The 24,130-nt window shown below is 44.3% G+C and overlaps 1 protein-coding gene and 1 long non-coding RNA gene across 6 annotated transcripts in view; one reads left to right on the forward strand and one right to left on the reverse strand.

The window, feature by feature from the left end:
• CLYBL (citramalyl-CoA lyase) overlaps positions 1 to 24,130 on the forward strand; it is a 297,363-nt gene that overhangs the window by 227,587 nt on the left and 45,646 nt on the right. The window lies entirely within an intron of this gene.
• LOC108285998 overlaps positions 20,188 to 24,130 on the reverse strand; it is a 12,206-nt gene continuing 8,263 nt past the window's right edge. Inside the window, exon 3 of the long non-coding RNA XR_005196169.1 lies at positions 20,188 to 22,741. This is a non-coding gene — a long non-coding RNA (uncharacterized LOC108285998). The remainder of the gene's footprint in view (positions 22,742 to 24,130) is intronic.

Raw genomic sequence — 24,130 nt, forward strand, 5'->3', positions numbered from 1 at the left:
ATCCGTCTTGATATCCCTGCATCCGTCTTGATATCCCTGCATCCATCTTGATATCCCTCCATCCATTTTGATATCCCTCCATCCCTGGCCTTGTTTTGATAACTTTGTTCCTGTACCAGATCCACACTCAATTATCATCTCTGTTTTATGGTATTTTTGCTTCATAGAGCGATAGTATCAATACAGTTCTGCTCTTTTATGATGCATTTATCAAACAGTTGACTGCCTGGTCTTTTGGCGAGAATTCGTTGGCCTATTCTCAGAGCTCTGTCTCAATACATCTTTTGATAACTGTTTCTCAACATCATCTTCATTTCAATTTCAGAATATGATGTTAATCAATTTACTAGCTTCCAATCAAAGATGAACAGCTTACAGCGTTTGTGGCAATATTGGATATATTTACTTCCAAGGGAATGATTTTTAAATAACAGCACATTGTGTTCTTATTTGTTTTTCACAATCCAGTTCCAGCATCTGAGAAACTTTGCTCTGATGCTTGACTCCCACTAGGGAGACACTGAGAACAACGACCTTGCGGTGGTCGTGATTCTTCCCGGGTGCTCTGCATTTCCATGCTGCAAGGCCACTGGCTGGCACCACTTGTTTCTCCTTCGACATCCTCAAATGATCTCTTGAAAGAACCCACCTTGGCCTCATTGTTACCTTCCCTCTACTTCTTTTTCTTATTATTCAGTTCAACAACTTGTGTTAAATACCTATAACATGCTAGCCAGGTAGAAGAAGCCAGCAGATAGACAGACCAAGTCATTAGATCGTGATAAGATCTGATAAAGTAAGTACTGAGGGAACACACATTTATTGGGTGTGGGGTTGAACCACTGTATTTAAATTTAAGTAAAAACTGAGAAACAGCCTGAAAAGTACTTTTATTGTTGGACATAATTCTCTAGGCTTGAAGTTATCCAAGAGAGTTCAAGAACTCATCCCTTAAGTGGACTGGGAAAGCTGGATGTTTACCATTTGTCACAGTTAGAATTAGGAGCTTGGCTTTCATATTATCCTTTGGTGTCACAGAATGGGAGCAGAACATCAGTAAGGGCTCCATATGACCACCAGGGGAGGCAAATTGAATTTGGGATATGTCATATCAAATCTGTTAAAGGAAAAATAAAGAAAAGGAGAAGAAGGAAAGAGAAAAGAAAAAACGCAAAAGAATTCATTATATAACCATTATATGTTAATGGTAAAGTTTGAGAGACTTTGAAGTATTGTCATATATTATTTCATTAAGTAGTTTATATTTTTATCCCACCAGTTCTTACTATTTAAAGGGAAGAAGGATTAAATAAGCCGTATGTTACATTGCATTAGAATCTTTGAATGCTGCCGTAGCTACATAATGGTGTGGAAGGTAGTAAACCCATTTGTCCCAACTTATGGGAAAGTACCAACTAAAACTGAGTGAATGAATTAATACATGAATAAGTCATCAGAATTGCCAGCAGAGTCCTGCAGTCCACTCCCCCAACACATGCTCAAAGACAGAACCATCCCTGAATGCAAAGGAATTTGACACTGCCAGAGCCCCCGAGCACCAAGTGTGACAAGAAAGGGCCACTGTGTTGCTCATTATGAGGACACCTGGGCGCTTCCAGCCCTGCCCCCTTTGACGTGGCGAGGATGCCTGGTGAGAGGTGGTCATGGCTGAGCGTGCAATGGGAGGCAGAACAAAGCCAGAGTCCCGCAAGAGGCTGACGTTCTGGCCAGTGTCTGGTTCACACAGCTTTAAGGTGCTCCAGGCAGATTGGGAGACCCCTCAGGACCACGGGAGCCTTGGGAGAAAATAAAGTAATCCCTGCCAAGGCTGCCAAGCCAGTGTCAAGCAGGTGGACCCAGGAAGTAACTCTGTCTCTGCCTGGTTACGCCAGGACTCCTGGTGAGCCCACAGCCTGAGAGGGCATAAGAGTAGGTCCTGTCCCATTATAGATTACTCAGTCCTGACACATTTAGGGGGCTTATGAGAGATGGAATCCTAAGGCCTTCCCAGGTGGCCTGCAGAAGCTTCAAAGTCAGCCTTGCAGGGAACACTCATTCCCCCTTCCTGGCTTCCTTCCTTCTGGAGGGAGCTCCACTGGTGGCAGCGCTATGGGTCTCCCACCCCAGCCCACACGTCCACAGAGCCGGGGTGACGCACCCAGTGGTGATCCTGGCATATGTAGTTCTGCCGCCTCATTTTTCCTTCCTTGAGGGTGTGGGCTGCCCACAGAGGGGGAATGCCAAGAGCACCCCATGCCCCAGAGAGTGGTCCCTGCTCCCTGGGGCCCACTGTCTGGGGCATGGGGTGCTCTGGGTCCTCTGCAGCCGGATGATAAGTCAGTCAAACTCCATGGCCCAGTATTAAAAAACCACGTGGCGCTTTCACTCACTTCTGTCCTCAACCCAGCCTTTATCAGAAATGAAGGAAATAGTCTAATTCTCTTCCTGCTGACACTTTTGTCTTATTGTTTAATTGGTTCAGAATTTTGATGATCAAGAGATGATATTATCGAGATCCTAAGCAAACACATCTAAATGAAAACAATCATGTACACACACACCCAAATTCCACCTACTGTTCTTCCCTCTATTGTTAGAACACCTTCCCCTTCCTAAAACACACAGTGACAAAGGGAATTCTCCAAGATCAGGAAAAGGATTGCCAAGTCGTGCCCAAGCCCAGAGCCTGTCTCTCTGTGGTTACCTCTTTCCAGATGCTTTTCTTGCCCCTGCCTCTACTCTGTTCTCACCATCGCCCCCACCCTCAATGAGCAGCCGATCCATCTCTGCTTTTGCATCAGTGTGCAGGCTAAGCTGCTACAACAGAAAAGACCCAAAGCTACCATAGCTCAAACCAAATGAAGTTTATTTCTGTCTCACCCAACAGTACACACAGAGGTAGGCGGGTGGTCGAGGTGGGTGGGAAGTGCTCCTCTTCAATGTTCATCCAGAGACTCACATTGTGTCTACCTTGTTGCTCTGAGGTCCTCATCTGCATGGCTGATGCCAGCTCACTATACCATGTTCGAGTTCCAGCATGAGACAGAGGAAGAGAGAGTGGAGGGCAGGTGGCCTCCTTTTAAGGGTTAAGTGTTGCCTACACCACTTCTGCTCCATTCACATGCTAGCTGCAAGTGGGGCTGGGATATGCAGGCTTTAAGAGGTGCCACAACTCAAAGGAAGATGGGAGGATGGACGCTGTGAGCCATCAGCTGTCTCTGCCACACCCCTGTGCAGCCACATGTGATATCTGCACCTCACCCTGCACTGCATTTGTGTATTTCTCTTCATTGCAAGAAGGATGCCATTTTGCATCCTCAGGACCTAGACCAGTGCCTGACACAGTTGAGTAGTTAAGTTAAATGACTGAGTGACTGATGAAGGCCTTTTTCCTCGAGGAAACCAAACCCCAGACCCAGACGAGAGTAAAACAGAACTAACAGAAACAAGCTTGAGGGTTTTGTGAAGGTGTTGTCAAGAAAATCTGAGAGTGAGAGCACGGCCCAGGGGCCACAACTTGGAAGACAGGGGAAGGTAAACCAGAGGACAAGGACAAGGGGCAGCTGAGGGAGGAGCTGTCATCAGAGAGGTGGAGTTCAGGGCTTGAGAATTAGGGATGAGGCCATTTTGAGAAAAGTCAGGCCAAAGTATGACCAAGTCATCAAGCTGGGTGTTGGAGAACACCCAGAGTTATGAGATGAGATTTCTCCTGGAGATGTATGGAGAAGCTTCCATCCATGAGTATGGGGAATACTTGCAAGGATGACGCAATGAGACAGTGCAGACTCTGTCAGGGGGAGCACTGGTTGGTGAGGGGAGGGAGGACAGAGACACAGATCTAGAAGATGTCTCCCTCTACCCCTGGCCCTGCATACAGGGGAGGGAGGTGTTTCTTCCCCTGGAAAGAGTGGTGACACAAAGCAAGAGGAAGCCAAGCATCAGCTCCAGCACACAGAGGGGACAGTGTTCCTGGGAGTGGCTGCTGATGTGAGGGAATGTGTAACCTTCCAGAAGCTACAGTGCAGTAAGGTAGGAGGTAGGGCCAGGAGGAAACAGGCCCATGCCAAGTGCAGGTGCGTGAAGAACGGATGCCACCATTGTCACAGTGTCTAGTGACTTCGGATTAAGAGGACAAAGTCCCAGGTGGGTGGGACTTAGGAGTGGTAGCCCTGGGTTTCATGCAGCCAGCTTCATATCATTCAGCCATGGTGCCAGTGTGATGGATTACAGGGATCTGTTAAAATACAGATGTGCCCTTTCTTATTCCAAGCTTTTTCTATAAAAAGTATATACTATTTTTATAATCAGAAAACAGTGCCACTTGAATAATTAAATTCTTCCAAGATGGTGGTGCTAGAGAGATTATTTCATTTCTGTGGTCCTTGCTTAGCTGCAAAATGAGAGTTGGCCCCAGAGGTCCCACTTAGTGCCTATCATTCTCTTCCTGCTCAGCTCTCTTAGGATTCTTCCCTTCAGTGCACAGGTGGGAACAGGAAAAATAAGGGTCAGGGCCATGTGGTGGCTCACATCGGTAATCCCAGCCCTTTGGGAGGCCAAGACAGGAGGATGACTTGAACCCAGGAGTTTGCAACCAGCCTGGGTAACACGGTGAGATCCCGTCTATACAAAAAATAAAGAAAAATTAACCAGGTATGTGGCACATACCTGTACCCTCGGCTAACGGTGGGGCTGAGGTGGGTGGATTGCTTGGGCCTGGGAAGTCAAACCTGCAGTGAGTGCCATAATTGCACCACAGCACTCCAGCCCAGGTGACGGAGCGAGACCCTGTCTTAAAGTAAAAAAAATTTAAAGGTCAGAGTATAGGTCACCAACCAAGAGCAGAAATTATCATGATTTCAAGTTCCTTCAGCAACAATATTTGCCAGCAGTGTTGCAAGTAGAAACGTCACATGGTAAAATGGAGCTAACTGGTGGAGGTGTGTGTGATGGGGAAATGCTATCTGAGAATTCATGGCACGTGCTCAAGGGGCTGCTGAGTTCCTCTTCTTCCCTGCGCCTTGGGCACTGCTTGTCCAACAGGCGAGACATTTATGTGTGACCAGCGCAGCGGCTTTTCGACCCTGGCCATCCACCAGGGTCACAAGGGAATCCTTTAGAAACATGTCTGAGCTCTACCACACACCCATCAAACCACATAAAGTAGATATCTCCAAGAAGAGAGAAGACAGAAATCTCTACACACCAGAACATGCACTAAGCTTCTTATCCATAAATGAGAAAGATTTTTGTAAATTACAAATATTATTTTTAAGTTCTCAAAATCCCAATGCTTTTATATCGGTGAATGCTTCTTCAATACAGGTTTTATCTGTTCTTCAAATATGCATAAGTAATTATATATTAGGTATGTTTATCAAGGTAAATATTAAGTTTCAAGGTAAATACTAACTTTTTAAAACTTAATTTTTATCAAAAATGACAAAGATTGAAAGCTTTTATATTTAAAACTAAGAAATACTCAAGACATTAGATATTTTCATTTTCCTATCATAAAACATGTAGTAAGTGGAAATATTAGGCCAGCAATATGTTATTTTTATTCAAAAAGAATTAACAAAGGCGAGTATCTCTACTGTTTGCAGGAGGGTGTTCTCTTGAGACAACTGATCAGAGGAGGGTTATACAGAGAATGTTGGATGTTAAAGCCAGAAAGAACCTTAGAGTTTATCTTGCAGTTGTAGAAACTGAGGCCGCAGTGCCTATGGTTTTTATCTCAGGAATGCCACCGTGTGTGGCATCTTTTTCAAGGCACATAAAAATGGGCTGCTAAAAAGTTCTTAATACATGTATTGTTTTTCAGCTTTAGAAGAATGCTAACACTGACTTTTGTTAAATATGGTAATTGTCCCATATTACTATAAATTGTCAAACATTTCACATTTTTTATATATATATATATATTTATTTTTTTTTTTTTTTTTTGAGACTAGAGTCTTGCTCTGTCGCCAGGCTGGAGTGCAGTGGCACCATCTCGGTTCACTGCAACCTCCGCCTCCCAGGCTCAAGCAATTCTTCTGCCTCAGCCTCCCGAGTAGCTGGGACTACAGGCGCACGCCACCACGCCTGGCTAATTTTTCTGTTTTTAGTAGAGACAGGGTTTCACAATATTGGCCAGGCTGGTCTCAAACTCCTGACCTCATGATCCGCCTGCCTCGGCCTCCCAAAGTGCTGGGGTTACAGGCATGAGCCACCGCGCCTGGCTTAAATATTTCACATTCCTTCTGCATGCTGTCTGATAATTTTTCTAGCAAAAAATATTCTTAAAAAAATTTCACATTCTTAAAAGCCTTTTGGAAAACTGAGCAACTGGTATTAAGAATGGTTAGATTTGAGAACACTACACTAAAGACCATATTGTTAAGCATATTGAGCAGATGAAGGGTTACATTAGTGATCAACTAAACCTTTTTACCTATCTCCATGAGTCAGCAGTGTAGCCAGCCAGCCAGGAATTAATGCACTTACAGGCGGGGCATAGCGTCTGGAAGAGCAGTGGGGAGCATCTGCTCAGAGTGCACAAAGGGCATCATCAAACCTGGGTATGTCCAGAGCAGGGCAACTCAAGAGAGCAAAGGATGTTGAAAGTGTATCAGAGGTTTTCAGAGACAGTGATCAGAACTAGGAGAGTTCGAAGACAGAAGACCCAGGGAAACATATGGACCACACTCAGATGTCGGAAGGTCCATCCAGTGGCTATGTTTATGCAGAAACAGATCAGCACTTGCCACGAGGATGGCAGGGCTCTTGCCTTGGGCAAAGCTCCTGGGGTAACTATGAAGACTCTTCCCAACTCCAAGACTCTGATTCTGTGATTCTTACTCCAGGACCTAACCTACTGATCATGTTTACAAAATACAAGAAAGAATCCTAGCTATACGAATCTTACAGACATGGGAAAGTAATGCTTTGTGTGTGTGTGTGTGTGTGTGTCACACACACACACCACTGGGTATGGATATGGGTAAGAGAGAGACAGATCAGAGTGGTGGGGGGCATGGAAAGATTCTCCATCTGACTCCCAGTTAATGTTTTAAACAATTTTTGTGAGTACATAGTAGGTATATATATTTATGGGGCACATGAGATACTTTGATTCAGGCATGCAAAAAGCAGTAATCACATCATGGAAAATGGAGTACAGCTAGTGCTCGACTTATGACCACGGTCGGGCCACAGACCGGTCGTAACACGATTTGGTCGTAAGTTGAGTAGGCTATATGTACAGTTGAAATGGTGCACGTGGAGATGGTAGCGCTGCCGGAAGCTGGTCCGCACTGTCATACGCCCAGCTGGGCAATGTTTGCGCTGCCAGACGCGGAGCAGTCGTGGCTAGCTATTGTGGTCGTAAAGTCGAATGGTCGTAAGTTGCATAGGTGCTAAGTCGATCAATACCTGTATCTATCTCCTTCAAGCACTTATCCTTTGAATTACAAACCAGTTATTCTCTTCTAGTTTTTTAATGTACAATTAAAAATAGTTACCCTGCTGTGCTATCAAATACTTGGTCTTATTCATTCCAATGACATATAGTTTTTAATACTCATTAACAAACTCCATTTCCCCACCCACCCACCCCCACTCCCCACACCCCTTCCTAGCCTCTGGTAAGCATCCTTCTGATCTCTAGCTTACAAGCATATAGTTCCCAGGTAGGGCAGCTACTCTGTCCCCCACCCCATGCTAGGTACTCTGAGGGCTCAAACACAGTCCCAACCTCAATGTCCGTCTCATCTATCTGGTTATAGAGACAAGACTAACAATCCCCCAATGATCAGAGACACTAGGAGACCTTGGGAACTCTTTCCTTGTGGTCCTCATGCCTTCATTCTCTCCTGAGCCCTTGCTCTCCTTTCCTTAAAAAAATTAAATTCACTATATACAATTCACCCATCTTAACCATCTTAACCATAACCACCTCCATTCAAAAAGGTTGCATATGCAGGCCAGGCACGGTGGGTCATGCCTGTAATTCCAATACTTTGGGAAGCTGAGGTGGGAGGATCACTTGAGGCCAAGAGTTCAAGACCAGCCTGGGCAACATAGCAACAGCCTGTCTCTATTAAAAAATAAATTTAACAAAACCAAAAGGCCAGTTGCAGTCGCTCACACCTGTAATCTTTGGGTGTTGAGGCAGCAGAATCGCTTGGGCACAGGAGTTAGAGACCAGCCTGGGCAATATGGTGAAACCCTGTCTCTACAAAAAATCAGCCAGGCATGGTGGCGTGCATCAGTAGTCCCAGCTACCTGAGAGGCTGAAGTGGAAGGATAACCTGAGCCCAGGAGGTGAAGGCTGCAGTTAGCTGTGATTGTACCACTGCACTCCAGCACTGATGGAGTGAGACCCTGTCTCACACACAAAAAAATAGGTTGTATATGCATATGAAAAAAGGCAGAAAAACGTATTCCTTACTGCCTTCTTAGTTAAACAGTACTGAGGTAGTTTTTGTTGCCCAAACAAGTTAAATATGGCTTAAGAAATCACCTTACAGTCCAGATTTACATCTTTTAAAATCATTTCTCTCTCCTAAATCATAACAGCAGCAGATGGACAGGGGAAGAAACGGAATGTGGTCACATTTCATACCAATATTATGAAGTGCTTTCACATTGCGATGAGTAAAGGACCATCTGCAACCTCAGCCTCTGATTCTGCTGAGAAACTGATTCAGGACCTGAGGTTTCTAATGTGGCGCAAAAGCATCGAGCAGGTTGCTCTTTGCAATTCTTTATCGAGAGGTGGAGAGCATACTAGGCCCACCTGGATTCCTGAAGAATTCAGCAACCTGAAGAGCATGGTGCTCAAGGAAAGTAGATTCCTTAGATCTTTAAGATCTGGTTTCATACAAAATGAGAGGTCTAAAACTAGATGCTGTAGGAGAGAAAAAGTAATGCCTTTTCCTCACCCGTCTTAAGGTTCACAACTATGTTACCTATAATGAAAGGCAGATTAACAAGAGAGAAACACACACATTATATTGATTGACCGATTGACTGATGATTGAGACAGTCTCAGCCTGTCACCCAGGCTGGAGTGCAGTGGTGCAATCTTGGCTGACTGCAACCTCTGCCTCCTGGATTCAAGCGATTCTCCTGCCTCGGCCTCCCAAGTACCTGGAACTACAGGCGCACACCACCACACCCACCTAATTTTTATATTTTTAGTAGAGACGGGGTTTCGCCATGTTGGCCAGGGTGGTCTTGAGTTCCTGACTTAGGTGATCTGCCTGCCTTGGCCTCCCAAAGTGCTGGCATTACAGGCATGAGCCACTGGTCCTGGGCACACCCGTTAATATAAGCTTTATGTGGCAACACGGGAACCTTCCTAAGTAACACCCAAAGAAACAGGAACACTTATGCATTTCTTTCTTTGTTTGTTGTTTTGTTTTGTTTCATTTTTTGAGATAGGGTCTCACTCCGTAGCCCAGGCTGGAGTGCCTTGGCTCAATCTCAGCTCACTGCAGTGTCCACCTCCCACGTTGAAGAGATTCTCCTGCCTCAGCCTTCTGAGTAGATGGGATTACAGGTGCATGCCAGCACGCCCAGGGCTGACTTTTATTTTTAGTAGAGACAGGGTTTCACCATGTTAGCCAGGCTGGTCTCAAACTCCTGACCTCAAGTGATCCACCTACCTTAGTCTCCCTAAGTGCTGGGATTACAGGTGTGAGCCACCATGCCTAGCTGAAACACCTATGTATTTTTATGATTAGATTTGATGCAAGTCAACAGTTGGGCAGAAGTGTGATTGGACGAGGAGGGTATTATCTAACAGTAATAAACCGAGGAGAATTTAGCAAGGCCTATTTGTTCAAATTCTTCTGAACTGCTTTGGGGAGAAGGATGGGGAAAAGTGAGGGAAAGACCTTCCTGCTTCTGCTGTTTTCTTAAATGCGTATTTTGGGGCAGTGTGTCCTGAACCCCCTCAATGGACAGGCTGGCTCTCATTGTCTGTGAGTTGATTGGCCCTATTCTGGGACTCTCCCCCAAGTGCCAAAAGACTAGCTTCCTCTTCTTTCCTTTTGCTCAGGCACTAGGGATACAAGAGCTACAAGCTACATTCCCAGTCCTCAATGTGGTCGGAGTCCTGACGTGAGGACATCTGGTTACTGAAAACAAGGCCAACCTAATATGAACTCAGAACCAACCCCAAGTGGATGTGCACAAGGAAATGGGAGTTTAAATGTGTACAGCCCTTTAAAAAAAGCAATTTTAGCATAAACGTTAAAACAGGGATTAAGACCCTGTGGTGTCTGCCTGGGGTCCCAGCTACTCTGGAGGCTGCAGCCAGAGGATCCCTTGAGCCCAGGAGTTTGAGGCAGCAGCAAGCTATGATGGTGCTTATAAATAGCCACTACCCTCTAGTCTGGGCAACATAGCAAAACCTGATCCCTTTAGGGGGAAGAAAAAGCATTTTTTTTTAACCTAACATTTATTAACCACTTATATCATAGAATTTCATTACTCACCAACTCTTGAGTCAGGCACTGTTCTCATCCCCATCTTTCACATGAGGAAACTGAGGCACAGTGAGGTTGAGAGACGGTTCTGTCATGCACAGTGAGGCAGCCATCAGCACAGTGAGGGCCGGAAGCCAGACCTGCTGGCTCCAGAGGCAGGTGGCCCACAGGAGGCTGTGAGGTTGGAGTCTCATTCCGTTGGAGCCTCTGTGAGTTGGAAATTTGGCCTGGCAGTTCCACTTGTAAGATTTGTCCTTAGGGAACAGTCAGACAAGGACTCTAATGTTCTGGGACATTTGTGGCAGCTAGGTTTATCATCTTTCAGGAATCAGGGCAAATGTCACATCTTCACAGAAGCTGTCATGCCACCCTGTCTCAAGCTCTACGCCCCCATCACTCCTATCCCATGAGTTCATTCTGCTGTCTTCATAGTTTCACAACCTGCAATTGTTTACTGGCTTACTTGTTTCTTAGCGGTTTTCCTGACTGGAATATAAGTTCCATGTAGGCAGGGAGCTGTTCTTTCCTTTACCTAAAATGGTAGCTGGCACATAAAGCATATTCAATAAATATTTCTTGAATGAAATGAACATATTCATGGCAAAGAGCTGAGGAACAATTAAATTTTTTTTTTGAGATGGAGTCTCTCTCTTTTGCACAAGCTGGAGTGCAGTGGTGCAATCTCTGCTCACTGCAACCCCCACCTCCTGGGTTCAAGTGATTCTCCTGCCTCAGCCTCCTAAGTAGCTGGGATTACAGGCATGTGCCACTGTATCTGGCTAATTTTTATATTTTTGGTAGAGACGGGGTTTCGCCATGTTGGCCAGGCTGGTCTCGAACTCCTGACCTCAGGTGATCCGCTCACCTCACCCTCCCAAAGTGCTGAGAGATTACAGGCCTGAGCCACCACATCGGCTGAAAAATTAAATCTTACTATATAAGGAATTGGCCTATCCATGCAATAGAATACTTGGAAGTAATTACAAATGATTATGCAGATCATGTCCCACATAAAAAGATACCCTACCTGTGACTGAGTAAAAAAGACAGGTGACAGAATGCATGTGCAGTGTGGTCGCTGTATTAGCCAGGGCTGCTGGCAGCTAACCACAGAATTTAGTTTACTGAGTGTAAGCAGAGAACAAAATAGTTGGCCAGGCGCAGTGGCTCATGCCTGTAATCCTAGCACTTTGGGAGGCCGAGGTGGGTGGATCACCTGAGGTCAGGAGTTCAAGACCAGCCTGGCCAACATGGTGAAACCCCATCTTTAAAAAAAAAAAAAAAGAAGAAAAGAAAACAAAATAGTTTATTACAGGCTATTGAGTAACTCACTGACCTTCTAGGGTGTAAGGAGGAGTTCTGCAGACACATGCAAATTGGGAGCCCGAGATGGGAGTTCTGCCTCATCTCAACTGCTGCCTAGTTGTCTGGTTTCCAGAGAAGACTCCTAACCTGTCTGTTCTTCAGGCACATGTGGATAATAAAAACTGTGCTGTCCACACCGCAGGACTGTTGTGAGGGCAAATGAGATCACAGGCATGAAAGCCCTTTGAAAAGTTAGAAAAGGACTGTGTATATATTGACATAATCGTTATCAGGTGATTTTGAACGTCTGAACACATGTATTTTATCCCCAAGCCCCTGGTGCTGGCACACCATTGGTCCTCTCTGTTAGCTGCCTGAACATCACTAAGTGTTAAGATCCCCCTAGCAGTGGTCTGGATAAAAAGACTGGTGATTCTAGCAGTTGTGTTTGCTAAGCTTGTCCTCAAATCATCTTCGGTGTCCTCTTGTGACTTCAGTCACTCTCCCCGTGGGGTGACCTGTGTCTCAGCTTCAGGCCTGCCCTTCTCTTGAGGCACACTAATCTTGCCATCTTCGGGAATAGGCCGTTCTCATCTCGGGTCTACACTGTGGCAGCCATAAAGCTCGGTTTCTTTCCTGAAAGTTTTCCCCATGCGGCCTCCTCCTAGCCAGAGAGCTGACACCTAGCGCATCAGCATTCAGAGTCACTGTCATCCAGGGTTTCATGCATGGTTCAAGTCATTGACTAAGTAGGTATCAAAGACTAGATTCAGTGAGGTTTTAAATTTCCTTACAATTCCATTTTTCCCATCTTCTTTGTATATTTTTCACAAATACTTCATTGCCTACCTACCATCAGAGTAAAACAGCGTTGTGATATGATGGAGGATTTTAACCAGGTGCTGATATTGTAAAGGAGAACGTTAATGGTGCTGAAACTAGGCATGTGTTGCAAGGTGGGGTGATTTTCCCACTTCCTGTATGTCCAGAGGCCCTTCCTGGCAGAACTTCCAGCCCAGGAGACTTCCATCTTCATCTTGCATGAAGGATACAACTTCGTTTTGACGCACGGTTTATAGAAGCCGTTGAGCGTCCACACAATCTGCTATGCTGAATCACACCTGGTGTCTGCACAGAGAAGGCTCTGGCAAGAGTTCTCGCCACTGGGACCGAGGCCTCTAACTCCGAAGCCAAAACATGGCAGTGTTGCGGGGCGCCTGGCTCAACGGCACGGGAAATTAACCTGCTTGTTCTCACGTTAAATGCTTTATGAAAATTTACCGGGCGCAGAAAGCGGGAAGAAAACCCAAGTGGTTGTGCAGTGCGCCTGCCTGGCACCAGTGAAGGAATGAAGCTGCGGAGAAAGTCGACGTGAAGAGCTGGCAAGGGGAAAAGGTGGAAAGCGAGATGGAAATCAAGTGCGGTGCCAGCCACGGCATTGTTCTATTAGCATTTGCTCGAGGATACCATTTAATTATAGAAGACTGGAAGCTCCCAGTGTTCCTGAGCTAGGTGACACGACGCAGGCTGTGCCACTTTCTCCGTGATGCGCGTCTTCAGAGGAACTACGGTACACCGCGGCAGGCTGCGAGGAGAAGCCACTTCCAAGGGGGTGGTCCTTGCGGGGGCGGAGGCTTTGCTGCAACACCCTTCTTCCCCAGCGAACCTCAGTCTGCCTTTTTAAAAAAATTAAGTACCCTTCTGGCCGTCCTTCTCCTCCTCCGTTTTTCAGTTTTTCCACATTATACTTTTCTTTTCCTTGTTGATTTTAGAAGAAAATAAAATTGACAAAGAATAGGATGGAAAAGTACTACGCTTAAAAATACCTATACATTTGCCACCTAAAAAGAAAGCCATTTTTCAGTTATAGTTTTCTCTGGGAAATAATTAGGAAGCAAAACAACCAAGAATAAATAAAAATAAATGAGGGAGCTCGAAGCTGTAGTGCACTCTGTGCCTGAGAATAGCCGTCACACCCCAGCCTGGGCAGCAGAGCAAGACCCTGTCTCTACAAAATAAATAAGTAAAAGAAATGATCTAAAGGACTCAGTATATGTTTAATCAACAGAAATGAAAATGCACAAAGATGGAACCAACATTACCAATATTACCAAATATTGTGTGGAGACATTTTTTTATTCCTTTCTGTTTTAAAGCCCTGTCTACTTTAAAAATAGTTTGTGAAAATAATGATGCAGTTTCACATACTTGCAAAGAAGTATTTCTTTGTGTTCTGTTCCTGCCATCACATAGCTTATTGTTGTTACCTGATTTCTTCATTCGTGTCTACCAGGAAGACTAATTAACGTGCTGCTGAATCTCAAGAATCCCTGTGTGGGTTGCTACTCTGCCACACCAGGCAGAGCTTCCTCCAAAAGACAAGAAGTCAAGGACTGGCTTTTGCTGCTGGCTGAAATTAGCATTGGCTCAGCTTGTTTAATTGCAAGGCTATGTGTGTTTTGTCATTAGACATTTATACTTCTATGGATAAACTTTATAATCTACTTATGGAGACAAGATTCTTCGTGTCGGCACCTTACAGAAGTGTGGTGGAAGCAGCTGGCATGCAGACAGGCATCTCCCACAGCAATGTGGGCGCAGCTGAGTTGGTCATAACCCACCTTAGGGCAGCCTCAGAGACAAGTGGGCCCAACTCACAGCTGCAGAATTTGGTGACAGGCAGGGAAATGAGTTTTCCTCCATAGAAATAAAAAAAAGTTTGCTTTTTTAACAAATTGGTTTTTGATATCTGTGTGAAGCGGACAGTTTGGATCAGCTTCCAGTAATGTGTATCAGGTCAGCTTGAGAACTAGAGGGAGTCACTGGCCAATATATGTCGTGAGCATCACTCGAAAATCCTCAGGCCAGGGACAGGTGACGTGTCTGTTACCTGATGTGTATCTGGAACTATGGCAAGCCTGCTCCATTAAATTATGAGCCAATCACTCTTGATTTACCGTTAAAAAAGAATGAAAGGCCCACGGACCTTGCCTTGCACAGGTAATTCATGGCACCTGTGGACAAAGGCACATTTTTTTCATCCTCATAATGAAGAAAGGTAGGTGCGAGGTCCTTTGATGACACTGTTCTCTTTTGCTTGTTTACTTTTACTCTCCCATGCAGACTGAGTCCCAGCAGGAGGGCTTTTAAACCAAAACAGTTAATTACCTCCTCTAACCCGGAGAAGTGGGGAAACATAAATACAGCAAGTTGAGAGGGAGAGGGCAGCTTTGCTCCAGCCTGCACTTTGTACCAGTCGGTTGGGGAAAGCAGCTACCTTCTCCATCCTCACTGGGGCCGAGCTAAGCAAGACCAATTAGAAGGCATGTGCCAGGGAGTGGGCCTGCATGCCATGGTACTGTGGGGCTTCCAGAACACTTTCACTGCCCTGGACTGAGTACCCCAAATCAGAAACCCACATACAGACACCCACTCCAAAGACAACATTGAGCAGCTTTGGGGTTCCAGGCCCTCCTTCAAAGGAAGGAACTCTTGCACAGGTGGAGTGAGCAGGGACCTCCCCTGCTGCCTCCCCCTCACTTGAGGGTGGATTCTCCGGAATGCAGGCAGGGGTTCAGGGCAGGTTTTCAGAGATATTCTCAACTGAGCTGCGAGTCGTGACCTGTTACCAAATGGTCCTTTCTCCCCACTGGGACGGAGCCTCATCCCTTGTGTCCCTAAGCCATAGGCTGCCCCTGCCCTTCAGGGCTCTCCACTGTCTGTCTCTGTCTGTCTGTCTCTGTCTGTCTGTCTCCCTGTTCAAGCTCCCTGCCTCTGTAGCCTCGTATGTACAAATCATTGCCCTGCTGTTCCCGCCGCTGCCCTTTGCCCATTTCTGGCTCTCTTCCCTCCTCTGCGCCTACTGAAATCCTATTCAGTCTTCAGAGGCCACCCAAGTCCCGGCTTCCCCTCCTCCACCCCCCTTCTCAGCCTGAGGTGCCGTCCCCTGCTTCTAAGTCCCAAGGGGGCCCAGGATCTGTTCTACTGACTCCAACTGTTACTTCACTTATCATTATATGGGGCTTTCATCGCCGCAACTGGATGATAAATTCCCAGACTTTAACAGCGAGTGATTTATGGATCTTTTCCCTATCCCCCACACCTGTCCCCAGCTCCTGGTGCAGTGGATTGCATTTGATTAATCCCTCTGGATCAAAAGTTTTACATGTATCAGAGCAGGGTCATCAGGCAGAATCTGGGCATGGTATTCAGGAATTTTTCTCTTGGGAATCACACACATTCTTTAAAAAAAAGGGCATATCCTCTGTTATCTAAATGCCTCAAGTATCTGGATGTTTGGCCATAAGGACATAAAACAACCAGATGAGTGATTGCGCTTTTCAGTTTTCCTCTGGATCTTTCTGCCACCTGTTCCCTGGGCCCCCTCGGAGACAGCGGCCACCATTCCCATTCTTCTGCCCATAGATTTTCCCAGCCCCCTGTGCCCCTGCTGCCCTGCTAGAAACCGGAAAGTCTAACCTTGCCCCTTTGAGGCTGTGAAAACACAGAGTAAAAGTGGGAAGAGCCGTGAGCTAACAGATTCCACAACCACAGGCAAATCTGAGCATGGTGGTTTCTAATAGTATTGACAAGGACGGCTGAGCATGGTGGCTTACGCCTGTAATTCCAGCACTTTGGGAGGTTGAGGCAGGCAGGCTGCTAGAGCCTAGGAGTTCAAGGCAGCAGTGAGCCATGATCCTGCCACTCCACTCTAGCCTGGCTGACAGAGCAAGACCCTGTCTCTTAAATCTGTGCAAACTGTACCTCAAAGCTACACTACTGAATCATAAAACATTGGGAGTCCCCACCCAAGAGAGGCATCTTCTCAGCACCAGCGCCACATCTCCCTATGAGTTTGAGTGGGAGGCACTTCAGAGCCCGTAAGGATGCCTGTCAAGGTCTCTCTAGAAATACCGAGGTCTGGCACATATAGTTAAGGAAAATACACCAGGAGGTGATGGAAAAGGGCAAGGTAAAGAGGAAGAAGAGAGGGGAAGGTGACCGATAGGGCTATGGCAGCAGACAGCCAGCAACAGCCAGTTGCCAGGCAGCGGCCAGGGCAAGGCAGGCAAGGAGGCAGATGGAAGTAAGCCCCTTCTTTCCACTGGAGTTTTCTCTTCCCTGGGAATTTCATTGTACTTTGTTGAAAAATAAAGAGTGAAAATACAAAGAAAAACACCCCCTCAACCCATGCCATATACAAAAAGATTATACTCAAAATGTATCAAAGACCTAAATGTTACTAGCTGAAACTGTTAAGCTCCTAGAGAAAGACATAGGCATATCTCTTGCATATTATCTTGTGACCTTTGATTAGGCAGTCAGCGGTCTCAAGATGATAGCAAAAGTGCAATCAACAGAAGAAAAATAGATAATTGGACTTCAGTAAAATTGTAACTTCTGTGCTTCATAGGACACCATCAAGGAAATGAAAAGACAGCTACAGGATGGAAGAAAATATTTTGAAGTCATATATCTGATAAGGATTTGATATCGAGAATATCTAATGAACTGTTATAACTCAACAACAAAAAGACAAACAGGCCTGTTTAAAAGCGGGCAAGGGACTTGAATGGACATTTATCCATCGATGATATACAGACGGCTGATAGAGATGCACACACACAGAGATGCCCAGCATCATTAGTCATTGGAGAAATGTAAAACAAAACCCATTGAGCGACCACATCACACCCACTAGGATGGCTGTGACCAAAAACACACACCGTGTCAATAAAACAGAAAATAACAAGTGTTGGTGAGGATGTGGAGAAATACGAATCCTGGTACATCGCTGATGGGAAGGCAAAATGGTACAGCCTCTGTGGAAAACAGTTTGGCAGTTCCTCAAAAAGCTAAACATAGAATTACTATATGATCCAGCCATTCTACTCCTAGGTATATACCCAAAAGAATTGAAAAGAGGGACTCAGGCCAGGTGCAGTGGCTCACGCCTGTAATCCCAGCACTCTGGGAGGCTGAGGTGGGCAAATCACCTGCGGTTGGGAGTTCAAGACCAGACTGACCAACATGGAGAAACTCTGTTTCTACTAAAAATGCAAAAAATTAGCTGGGCGTGGTAGTGCATGCCTATAATCCCAGCTACTCAGGAGGCTGAGGTGGGAGAATCACTTGAACCCAGGAGGTGGAGGTTGTGGTGAGCTCAGATTGCACCATTGCACTGCAGCCTGGGCAACAAGAGCAAAACTGTGTCTTTAAAGAAAAAAAAAAAAAAAAAAAGAGGGACTCAAAGAGAAACTTATATGCCAACGTCCATAGCAGCATTATTCACAATAACCAATTGTGAAACAACCCAAATGTCCACCAACAAGTGAATGGATAAACAAAATGTGGTATAGACATAAAATGGAATATTATTCAGCCATAAAAAGGAATGAAGTTTGAATACATGCTATAACATGAATGAACCTTCAAACATTATTATGCTTGGTCAAATAACCAGAACCAAAGAACAAAAATTATTTCACTCATAGGAAATATCTAGAATAGACAAATTCATGAGTATAGAAAGTAAATTAGAGGTTACCAGGAGCTGGGGGCAAGGGAAAATACTGAGTTGATGCTTAATGGTTACGGAGTTTCTGTTTGCAGTGATTAAAAGTTTTGGGAATAGGCCGGGTACAGTGGCTCACACCTGTAATCCCAGCACTTTGGGAGGCTGAGGCGGGTGGGTCACCTGAGGTCAGGAGCTCGAGACCAGCCTGGCCAACATGGCAAGACCCTGTCTCTACTAAAAATACAAAAATTAGCTGGGTGTGGTGGCGGCCGCCTGTAATCCCAGCTACTTAGGAGGCTGAGGCAGGAGAATCACTTGAACACGGGAGGTGGAGGTTGCAGTGAGTCAAGATCATGCCATTACACTCCAGCCTGGGCAACAAGAGTGAAACTCCACCTCAAAAAAAAAAAAGAGTTTTAGAAATAGATAGTGGTGATGGTTGACAATGTTGCATAAGTAATTGGTGCCACTGAATTGTACATTTAAAGATGATTAAAAAGGAAAACGTTATGTTATGTATATGTTTTGCCCCAGTTGTTTAGTGGACTAAAATTTAAATAGACAGTTCACCGCAGTGGATATAAAAATGGCCAATAAGCACATGAAGGGATTCTCAGCATCATCGGTCATCAGAGAAACACAAATCAAGACCACAATGAGAGACCACTTGATATCCACGAGGATGGCTGGAATAAAAAAGACACATGGTAATAAGTGTCGGTGAGGATGTGGGGCAGCTGGAACCCTCACACACTGCTGGCGGGAGCGGAAACGGGCTCAGCCACTTTGGAAAACAGCAGAAGGTCAAACATACAGTTACCATATGACCCAGGAATTCTACTTAAGAGAATGAAGAGACATGAAAACCTATGTCTGTATAAAAACCCGTACATGCATGTTCACGGCAGCATTTCTCATGATAGCCACAAAGTGGAAATAAGCCAAGTGTCCATTAACTAACAGTGGACAAAATGTGACCTATCCATACATTAGAATATAATTTGGCAATAAAAAGGAATAAGTATTGATAGGTGCTACAATATGAATGAACCTTGAATGAAACATACTAGTGAAGGAAAGCAGTCAGAGAAGACTACATATTGCGTGGTTCCATTTATACATTCCAGAATAAGCAAATCTATAGAGGCAGAAAGTAGAATAGTGGTTGCCTAGGGCTGGGAGGGTTGGGGAAATGGGAGTGACTTGCTAAGAAGTATAGGGTTTCTTTTTGGGGTGATAACATACCTTTTTTTGTTTGTTTTTGAGACTGTCTTGCTTTGTCAACCTGCCTGGAATGCAGTCACAGCTTACTGCAGCCTCAAACTCCTGGGCTCAAGTGATTCTCACACCACAGCCTCCCAGGCAGCTGAGACTACAGGTGTGTGCCACCACGCCTGGCTTCTGTTCTAAAATTAATTGTGATGGCTGTACAGCTCTACGAATACACCAACAGGCACTGAATTGTATACTTTAGGTAAATTGTATGTCATGTGAACTTTATCTCATTAAAGCTGTTATCAAAATCACAAACCTAAAAATAATTTTCACCAAAATTATTTCCCACAAATAATTAAAGTGACATTTCAGTCATTAACTATAATAGTTTTAAACTTTTTATTATGGAAATATTCAAATATAGCCAAACGTAGAGTCATTAATATAAAGAACTTCCATATACTCATCAGTCAGCTCCAAAAATTGTCAATGTTTTAGGGTACCCTTTCCCCCACATTTTACTACAAAAATTTAAAGCATCAGAAAAATTAGAAGATTATATAGTAGAAACCCATATACCTACCTCCGGTGTTCTCCCATTAATGTTTACTCTGCCTGCCTTACTCTGTATCTGACCATCCGTTTGTCCCTCTCCATCCATCAATTTGCTTTGTATTAATATATCCATTTCAAAGTAAATTGTAGACAGCAGTACACGTCCCCTTAAATACCCCAGCATGCATATGGTTGACTAGAGTTCAATATTTGTTTACAGTTCTCTTCTTGCTTTTGAGATGAAATGTATATACAGTGAAATGTACAAATTTAAAGTGTATATTCTATGAATTCTGACAAATGTATCGGTTTGCATGACTGAAGTTAAAGCCACTGTTCTAACATCTTTTAAAAATATTTTTAATTGGTTGGAGACCTTCAAAACAAATTCTTTTCATAGATTTATTGTATTTTAGTGTTGGAGTTTTTTGGAAAGTTTTTCTCTTTTTCAATTATATCCCTGAAGGGCAGAAATACCAATTACATATTATACGCTACCCATCTCTACACATCCTGAGCCTTCTTATGCTTCTGAATGAAAGCCAATTTAGCATTTCACTGTAAACCTGTGTTTTAATGTATGGCTCATGATTAACATATCAAAAACTTTGCTCTGCCAAAATCTACATTTTCAGAGTAAACAGGGTGCCTGGCATGTAATGCTTTGTAAGATGAATCTACATACAATTTTAAGCCAGTTAACATACAGTATGCTCAGTATTGTAACAGGTCTTCTTTCCTTCAGAAACAGGCAAACCAAGGTTTCTTTTTCATGTGGAAAAAATAATGGGGTAGAAAACTCAACACTCACCTTGCTTAATGAAACACACTACCAGGTTGTAATAATCAGTGGGAATTCATTTGCCCTTTTTTTCAATGCAGTCACTACAACAGTCTTTGTGATCATTATTTCAGGAAATTTGTACACATTTATGAGAAAAATACAATATAATTGACTAGTGATGATGTTCTATGCCATAAGCAATGCTGTTTTTAAATACAAATTGATAAAAAGTTAGATGAAAAAGGTGATCCTTAAATAGAATAAATTCATTTTGTTTTTTATGTTAAATCAAACTTTTCCACATTTTCAAAACGATTTTCATAGAGATGTTCCTGGGGCCTTCTGCTCAAAATTTGGACCACTTCATGCCCGTGCCATAACATCATTGATAATGATCCAAACACATTAGATCAATGGAAATCAGATGAGTTGGACAAATACAGAAGAGATCAAATTTACTGATGTTTTTGAATACGTGGCATGGCAATTGCCCTTTGCAGGATGAAAATATTAATTGTACTTTTCTTTAATCACAAATGTTGTGGATTCTCCCTGGACTCTAGAAAGTCTTTCGTATTTCTTAATTACCAAATCTTGGGTCGCACATAGGTTTCTCCTTGTTCCTGTTGCACCCAGGGCTGTCTTGGCCATTTCCTCTGAAAACAACTATACATTAACATTCAAGGTTTGAGTCGGGGGCTGGGAGGCGAAGGGAAAGGTGATAATTCAGATGTTATGAAACTGTGATAATGCTATTATTTAAGGCACTTATTTGGGTATGTTTATACTTTGTAGTTTTATAAATAAGCCCAAGGGGCTCCTCTTGGTTGTCACAATCCCCCTTGAATCTCGTATCCTGTCTGTCTCATCCTATCCGACAGTAGAATTGATGCCGCTCTAATCCCTGGAAGTTTGGAACTAATGAACTGACTGCTGAGCTGCCGCCACGGAGCTTGGTCCCAAACTATACTGTACTTCACACTCGATTTATTCTCCAGATGGCGAGACTGTGCTGCCCTGCCGCGAGGGACCACCTCTTCCACTGGAGTGTAAAAGTGGACGGATGTTGTTTTCTTTGCAGATTTGATCATTCTGAGCTAGAAACTTGCGAGGATGATTAGTTATTAGCTTTAATGGGTGCCAATCGAACCAACTGCACGCATATTTTCTCCTTTAATTTCAGAGTCTGCAGGTCTCGGTGATGGTTGATTTCTCTGCTTTCTTACGTCACCAGAGCATGTCTCTTCCCCAGGTGATAGGAATCCAGTCTCTGAAATCATAGCATGCCTTGGTTCCTGGCCCAGACAGAGTCACATAATACAGTGGCTTATGGATAAGGACAAGTTTATTAGCCACTGGTCCACTGCACTGAGCAGCATGGCACGAAATATCGATTGAATGCGGCAACTTTGGGAACACCATTTTTTAGAACAGGGGCCTGCAAAGATTCTGATCTGTGCCACTTTCCTCTGCAACCCGGGCAGAATCCACCTTTGGAATCAAACAAGACCCAGAACACACTATGGTATTTAGTCTCTTCGAAGGTCTAATGTAACTGTTGATAACGGCCTTGATTCCATTATTCAGTCGTTTCCAGCTTGTCATATCTTGGGGGACAAGTTAATTCCACAGTGAGAAGGGCTCACCAAGGCTGCCCTGTAGCGTTAACACACTTAGAATGCAGTCCCTCGCAAACCTCATTTTAAACAACCTATATTGCTCCCAGGATGTAAAAGTCCCCATAAAAGCTCCTTTTGGGGTGGCCTCTTTTACCTTAATTTCCCTTTTCTCCTTTCTCCAGGAAGCACTTACCTCCTAATAATCGCAGCAGATCACCCTGAGAGCCTTTCCGAGACCCAGGGTCAGACAGGCAGCCTCTTGCCAATCCACCTAAGATGGATATTGGAGGGATGGTCACAGCCAACCAGGAGCCAAAGAGAGAGAGAGAAAAAGAAGGAAAGTGTGAAGCGTGAAGGACGAGGTGGAGATGAGAGAGAGCTAAGAGAGCACCGTTAGCAAGAAGTACAGTGTGTGTTGCAGAGAGGGAGGGGAAAAATGAGAGAATAAAATCAACAATCTCTTTCTTTCCACAACTGGGTGGACTGTGACTCTCGAACTGAACAGCCAGAACTAAACTTAATTGTTCTTAGCAACTGCCTTCCTCTGAACCCAACAGATGGCATGGGTGTGTTTGCTAGCGCACTCACATATTTCACCCTGAAAATACCGAAAAGAAAAAAAATTCAACATGCTTGTTGGTTGGAGCAAATTCACTCAAGTTGTTGGGTGTTAGGGATATATACCAGAGGGTGCACACTTGGTTTATGTAAATTGTTGCAAGCAACAGCCTGTTAATAAGGGCGGCGTGTGGCAATATACCTCAAAAGCCATCATCTCTTTTTGGAAATGTACAGAATGATGAAGTGGAAAGTGCTTGGTTTTCATTCTGAGCCAAAATTTTTAAAATGCTGAGTATTCACTGCTCATTGCAATAATATGAAAAGGACTAATCAGATTATGCCTAAAATTGGAGTTAGCTACTTCATTGGCAACCAATTTCACAAGGGCTGAATTTTGCTAAGTAAACTGGAAAGTGCTGAAACCGTGGCAATCTGACTTTAGATAAAAATCACAAACAGCTTTAGAACAGGAGCTGTGAACAAACAGTCTCTTCAAATCCAAGCGAAACCCAACAGCTTTGAGATCAGATTTTTGCTGCTAACCAAGATGAACAATTTAGGAAGTTGACGTGGCCAGGGGTTCTGCGTCCTTGAGCACACATGCAGGTGACAGGATGGAGATGACGACTCAGAAAATTCAAGTTTTTAAAATGCAGTATGGCCTAAAAAATCTAGTGATTTCCCTTCCATTTTCCATTCACACCGCCCCAGTAGAGTCTTTGCAAGGCTGACTTAGCTATTAAAAAGGAACCTGGAAGTTATGTTGACAAACTCCAGCAAATCTGCTGGACTCTTTGTATCTGCATAGGCTACACAGAACATAACATGCTTTAGGCTCTCCACAGCCATGGATCTAAATGTGCCTTCCAAAAAGCTGGAGGTATTTCAGGTTTGGGGTTTTGTTTTTGTTGTTGTTGTTTTTTGTTTTGTTTTTTGAGATGGAGTCTCGCTCTGTGTTCCATACGGGAGTGCAAAGGTGCGATCTCGGCTCACTGCAACCTCCACCTCCTGGGTTAAAGCAATTCTCCTTCCTCAGCCTCCCAAATAGCTGGGATTACAGGCATCTGCCACCATGCCCGGCTAATTTTTTTTTTTTTTT

Source organism: Cebus imitator, unplaced genomic scaffold (genome assembly GCF_001604975.1).
Source record: "Cebus imitator isolate Cc_AM_T3 unplaced genomic scaffold, Cebus_imitator-1.0 Scaffold312, whole genome shotgun sequence".
Taxonomy (NCBI): Eukaryota; Metazoa; Chordata; class Mammalia; order Primates; family Cebidae; genus Cebus; species Cebus imitator.